Source organism: Nycticebus coucang, chromosome 9 (assembly GCF_027406575.1).
Source record: "Nycticebus coucang isolate mNycCou1 chromosome 9, mNycCou1.pri, whole genome shotgun sequence".
Taxonomy (NCBI): Eukaryota; Metazoa; Chordata; class Mammalia; order Primates; family Lorisidae; genus Nycticebus; species Nycticebus coucang.
The window spans coordinates 80,064,574-80,071,653 of record NC_069788.1 but is presented as its reverse complement, the minus strand read 5'-3'; the positions used below and the strand labels follow the sequence as shown (position 1 = coordinate 80,071,653).

The following is a 7,080-nucleotide window of genomic DNA, read 5'->3' as shown; positions in this document are numbered from 1 at the left end:
CAATTCTGGAGAACAGTGAGGATTTCTCTTCAAAGAGCTGCTCTGCCCTGTTATTTTTTCTTGTTAGTTTTATACCCGCACAGGATAGCATACATCAGCAGTGTTATTAATCATCACAGTATATATCAAACAGATTCCTCCCTCCTTTATAGATTATGAAATCAAAATATCTCTTGCTTTCAAAGTGCCTATGTCTTCAAAGCATTTCTAGTTAGACTAAATTTATAGTCAGTTAATACTTCACTGGGTGCACAGAATGCCCTGGGTCCTTGACTGGTGCCATGAGTCCAGTTCCCCAACTTATCAGTGACAGGAGAGCTTGGAAGTGAATAAACAATCTCCAGATGTCAGCACGTAGGCTCCTCTGGCCTTGTTAGGGCCTGACCAGCAGCACCCTGCATGAAATGGCCGTTCCGGGTTAACAGTGATTGTTATCAACTGGAGGGGAGGCATAGCAGAATGCAGAGTACAGTACACAGGCCCTGGAGCTAGGAGACACAGCTTCAATTCCCAGCTCCCTCTCATTGGCTGGCTGCTCTTGGGTAAGTTGCTTAATCTCTCTGACACTGCAGCCAGTTCCAAGAGAATCACATTAGTGGTTGTAAGAGAAGGTTCAGGCTTAGCAGGGCACATAGGGCAGTAGCTAAAAGGCAAAAGGAATCCATATATCAATCACCTGGAGCCCAAGTTTCTGTTCATTCTTTGTGCAGCCACGCCCAGAGCACCAGGGCATGGAGCCCAGGACCTGCTAGTTCTTGAAGGTGCTCAAAAGGAGGCTTTTCATCTACAAAATAAGGATGAGAACCTTGATGGCTCATGGTGAGGACTAACAGGGCACAGGCACCGGGACAGAGAGCAGTTCAGCAGGTGAGATGTAGTTTTCAGGGCCTGAAACACTTGATGTGGGAGAGCCTTATTTAAGAAAAAAAAATACAAAATTGTAATTAAAATGTTAAATGTTAATGTTACTTGCAGTGAAAAAACAATTCACAACAATCTCAAATTTTCAAATTTCACAAACATAATAAACACAAGAAAAATAACAATACTTTTACTAAGGAAATTGCTTGACATACCCTTAATTTTCCCCCTTTATTTTCCCTTTGTCTGTATAAGACAGTTCTGGTTTGTTTGTTTTTTAATTTTAATTTTAATTTTTACATATACATGCGTTAATTAGGTTTCCATTTTTTTTTTGCCTTCACAAAATTAAAAAGACTTGAAATTTAAGATAAGGATTAGAAACAAAAACCTTGTAAAGAATGAATGAACATAAATACATTCAGAAAAGGAATCAGACAATTACTACATCGAAATATTAAGCAATAATAATAATAATGCAAAGAAAATAACATTCACACTGTCAAATAAGAGTATGTCTATTAGAGAATGCTTTGACTCTGAGATTCAGTACGGAGTCATCAGTTAACTTCTTATTTTTTTAAGTATCAAAAAATAGACAACTAATACTTATAAATAAAAGTAAAAGATAATTTCAAAAGACAGATCATGCTAAATCTTATAGACAATAGAAAAAGAAGAAATACATCAAAATCATTCTACTTGATCTGGGTACACCTGATATTAAAGTTGGAGAAAATATATTATTATAAAGGAGAAATTATGTTTGTAAGTTCTGGGGTTTTTTTTAGAGACAGAGTCTCAATTGCCCTTGGTAGAGTGTTGTGGCGTCACAGCTCAGAGCAACCTCTAACTCCTGGCTTAGACGATTGGCTCAGCCTCCTGAGTAGCTGGGACCACAGGCGCCTGCCACAATGCCCAGCTATTTTTTGTTGCAGTTTGGCCGAGACCAGGTTCGAACCATCACCTTTGGTATATGGGGCCTGTGCCCTACCCATTGAGCCATAGGCGCTGCCCATATAAGACAGTTTTCAATGACATTTAATTTTTTTATTAACTATTTTTAAATTTATAATTGATACATTATAATTATATTTATTTGTGGGGTATAGTGTGATGTTTCAAGGCATGTATGCATTGTATAATGATCAAATCTGGGTAATTACCATATTTAGCACTTTAAGCATTTACTATTTCTTTGTGGTGACAACATTCAACAACGCTATTTCAAAATTATTTTTAGCTGAGGGTTTTTTTTAGATTTCCTTAGGATACATCCTTATCAATAATCCTAAAAATAATTAACACAATAAATATGATATTAAAACATACACAAGAGCAATGCAGATGCTTTTTAAAGATTGCCATTACGATGTATCAAGCTGCAGAAAACTTGTTTCTGCAGACTTTTGCTGTGTAGGTGGCAACTCTGGGTCCCTGTTCTTCTGATACATCCTGTGCATAGTGCATGTGACTTTACACAGATGTACTCTCTGCTTATAGATCTGCTACACAACAGTGTCCACAAACACAGAAATTCTGATAAACTGTAGTGTTGGCAATTCCCATTAAAAAAAAATTTTATGGTTAGCTGGGCACAGTAATCCTAGCACTCTGGGAGCCTGAAGCAGGTGGATTGCTTGAGCTCAGGAGTTTGAGACCAGCCTGAGCAAGAGCAAGACCTCGTCTCTAATAATACCCAGGTCCTGTGGCAGGTGCCTATAGTTCCAGCTACTCAAGAGGCTGAGGCAGGAGGATCACCTGAGTCCAGGAATTTGAGGTTGGAGTGAGCTATGATCATGCTACTGCCCACATATCTAATCAACAAAAAGTCAGTTGACCATACACGTGTGGATTTATTTCTGGAATCTCTATTCTGTGTCTTTAATTACAATGTCTAAATATGCCAATACCACACTGTCTTAACTACTGTAGCTTTATAGTAAGACCTCATATAGTTTGAGTCTTCCATCTTTGTCTTCTTTTCCAAAATATCCTAGCTATTTTAAACCTTCTATATACATTTTAGAATCAGCTTATAGATAACTACAAATATAATTTCTATACATTTCAAATACAGTAGGACTTCCATAGTTGACCATCTCCCCTACATTGGCCACCTCCTTAGGTTGACCTAATTTTCATTGACTGGGTATGCACCACACATACATATCAGTCCACTAGGCCTAGTTCCTTATGTTGACCACCTCTGTATTTGACCAGTTTGTTATAGCCCCTTGGGTGGTCAACTTACAGAGGTTCTATTATGGTTGGATCATGTTTTTGTTATTTATTCTGTCAATGTCTTTTTATTGGAGAATTTTAATCCATGTACATTTAAAGTAATTACTGATAAGGAGGTATTTACCTCTGCCTTTTGCCCTTTGTTTTCTATATGCGTTGGGGCTTTTTGTCCTTTATTTTTCACACCACGTTACTCTCTTCTTTTGTGTTTATTTGTAGTGAAATAATTTAATTCCATTCCCATTTCCTTTTGTGTATATTCTATAGCTAATTTCTTTGTGGTTACCATAGAGATTACATTTAACATTCAAATTATAACAGTCTAATTTGAATTTATACCAGCTTAACTACAACAACATACAAAACTCTGCACCTTTACAACTTCATCCTTACACCATTCAGTTCTTATTGAAACACTTTTTAAAGCAATGTTTTTAATTTAAAATCATAATTGTATACATTTATGGCATACAATGTGATATTTTGATATATGCATACAATATGGAATGACTAAATCAAGCTAATTAACCTATCTGTTGCCTCATTTTCCTATCATTATTTTGATGACACAGTTGAAACTTACTCTTAGTAATTTTGAAATACACATTATTGAATATAGTCACTCTGTTGCCCAGTAGATTTCAAAATTTATTCCTCCTGTCTATCTGAAACTCTATACCCTTTGACCAACAACTCCCCATGCCTGCCTTCCCTGCCCTCAGTCTCTGGTAAGCATCATTCTGCTCTCTACTTCTATGAGTTGAACTTTATAAGATTTCACATGTAGGTGTAATTGTGCAGCATTTGCCTTTCTGTGCCTGGCTTATTTTAGTTACCATAGTGTCCTTCAGGTTCACCCACACTGTTGGAAATGACCATTTGATAGTATTCTGCTGTGTATTTATACATTTTCTTCATTCGTTCATCTCTTGATCCTTTATCTACTTGTCCAACAATGGATATTTATGTTGATACATATCTTGGCTATAGTGAATAGTGCTACAGTAAACATGGGAATGCAGATATTCCTTTGACATATTTATTTCAAATCCTTTGGAAATATTTTCAAAAGTAGGCTTGCTGGATATTATAACTGTTCTATTTTTAATTTTTTGAGGAACTGAGGAACTTTCATCCTTTGTTTTTAATTGGAGGTACCAATTTAAATTTGCACCAATATACAGAAGAGTTCCTTTCGTTCAGTATCTGCACCAACACTTGAGATCTTTCATATTTTGGAAAATATCATTCTAACAGATGTGAGGTGATATCTCATGTGGTAATTTTAATTTCCATTTCCCTAATGATTAGTGATGTTGAGCATTTTGTCATACACCTATTTCTATCTCTTCATTTGAAAAATGAATCTTCAAGTTAGTTATTCATCCATTTTTTAATTGGGTATTTGTTTCCCTGCTATTGAAAGATTTTTATTTTCTGAGACAGAATCTTGCTCTGTTGCCTGGGCTAGATTACAGTGGTGTCATCATAGCTCATTGGAACCTCAAACTTGTGGGCTCAAATGATCCCCCTGCCTCAACCTCCTCAGCAGCTGGGACTGCAGGCATGTATTGCCACACCTGGATAATATTTTTATTTTTTGTTGAGATGGGGTCTTGTTATGTTGCCCAGGCTGGTATGATTTTCCTGACATGGCCACCCAAAGTGCTGGGATTACAGGAGTGAGCCACCATGCTGATCCCAAGAGTCTGTTCTTTATAGCTTCAATCCCATTTCTTTCAATTCCAAAAATGTAAACTAATAATTGAGTTTTTATTTATATATTTTCTTTTAATAATTGAGTTTTTAAAATCCAAATTGTGTAAAAAACAAAATGTGAAGTTAAAAACCAAGGTTTTGATGATACTAGCTGTTAGATTAATACTTTTTAAAAATGCATTTGTCTCTGAAATCAGATAGAAAACAAAGTGCAGCTGCAAATCGTTATCATACTAGCTTTTCTAACTGGCCATTCACCTTTACTGAGGTCTTTATTTCTGCATAAGACTTTGAGTTACTGTCTAGTGGTCTTTAATTTCATCCTGTAGGACTCCTTTAAGCATTTCTTGCAGGGAAAGTTTAGTTATAATAAACGTCCTCAGCTTTTGTTTATTTAGGAATGTCTTAATTTCTTCCTTTTACTTTTAAAGAATAGTTTTGTCAGATACAAGATTCCTGGTTGACAGCTATCTTCTCTTAGCACTTTGAATGTATCAGTCCATTGCTTTCTGGTCTCCAAGGTTTCTGGCGAGAAATCTGCCCACTATCTTTTTCGGGAATCCTTACATGTGATGAGTCTCTTCTCTCTCACTGCCTTCAAGATTCTTTGTTTTGGCTTTTGACAGTTTGATTGTAACATGAATCTTCTTGAGATCATCTTATTTAGAGTTGGTTGATTTTCTTGGATATTTACATGCACATATCTCATCATATTTGAGAGGTTTGAAACTATTATTTCTTCAAATGATGTCTCTGCCCATCTCATTCTCTTTCCTCCCATAATGGACATGTTGGTCCACTTGACTGTGTCCTATAGGTGCCGCAGGAACTGTTCATTCTTCTTCAACCTTTTTTCCTTCTGTTCCTCAGACTCAAATAATTTCCATTGTCTTATCTTCACACTCTTCATTCCTTCTTGTGACTGTTAAAATCTGTCTTTGAATCCCTTTAGTGAATTTTTAATTTCAGTTTATTGTATCTTTTAGCTCCAGAATTTATTTTTGGTGTTTTTTTGTTTGTTTGGTTGGTGTTTTAGGTTTAACATCTCCCTACTGATATTGACATTTGCTTCATACATCATTTTCATGACCTTTCCCACTTCTTCCTTTAGTTCTTTGAGCATCTTTAAGATAGTTGTTTTAAAGTATTTGCCTGGTAGATCTGTCACCAGTTTTTTCAGGGAAACTTTCTGTTGATCAATATTTTTCTTTTAAGTGGGCCATACTTTATCATTTCCTTTTGTGCTTTGTGATTTTTTTTTTTTGAAAAATAGACATTTGATTCTAATAATGTAGTAACTCTGATAATTAGACTCTTGCCATTCCCTAGGGTTTTCTGGGTTTCATTATTTTTTTTTTACTTTAAAGAAAATTATTGTATGCTGCCTGTGAGCCAAGGATCAGCTTCAAGTGTAAACATAAGTTCTTTTCAGGTCTTTTCTGAGTCTATGCTTTTCCTGGGGTACGCATGGCAACTCTCTAATTTCCCCCTTATATGCAGATGTTTTTGAATGTCCATCTGTTTATGCCTGGCTCTCAAAAGGAGAAAAATGAAGGTGAGTAGGAAACATAAGGGAAGTCACTTCAGCTGGAGGGGGAGGAGGGAGCGGAGCTTGCAACAATGTGGGGAGCTGCAACAACCATGGCTGCTGTTCTCTTTGCACAGATTAGAAGTAGCAATCAGTAATCAGAGCACAGATCCTAACCAGTACCTTATAGGCTGTAAGATCTAGACCAATGCCATGTTGACCATTAATCCAACTTAATGTACTTAAAACAGGTCATTAGGAACAAGGCTGAAATGAGGCTTCAATATACTTTTGAGAGAAATAAACCTTGTGAATTTTTTATCAATATGTTCCCAAAAGTATTAAAAGATCACTTCAGACTGGATGTGGTGCCTAGGATCACTTGAGGACAGAAGTTCAAGACTGTACCGATAGTCCCGGCTACTCAGGAGGCTGAGGTGGGAGGACCACTTGAGCCTCAGAGTTTGAGGCTACAGTATGCTATGATTGTGCCACTGCACTCCAGCCTGGGCAACAGAGTGAGATCCTGTTTTTATTTTATTATTATTATTTTTTTTTTTTGGTCAGCAATGACCAAAAAATGCTTAGTCAAATGCTTACAACATGAAAGTGATACAAAATGAAGAATATTACAACACTGCAAGTTTGAGTACAACAAGAGCCAGAAAACATCACACAACCAAAAAAATGACAAGCAAATCACATACCCAAATAAGATAGTATTATAC

The 7,080-nt window shown here is 36.3% G+C and overlaps 1 long non-coding RNA gene across 1 annotated transcript in view; it reads right to left on the bottom strand.

Moving 5' to 3' along the window:
- Window positions 1-90: 90 nt before the first annotated feature.
- LOC128593327 (uncharacterized) overlaps window positions 91-7,080 on the bottom strand; it is a 28,978-nt gene continuing 21,988 nt past the window's right edge. Inside the window, exon 3 of the long non-coding RNA XR_008382326.1 lies at window positions 91-912. This is a non-coding gene — a long non-coding RNA (uncharacterized LOC128593327). The remainder of the gene's footprint in view (window positions 913-7,080) is intronic.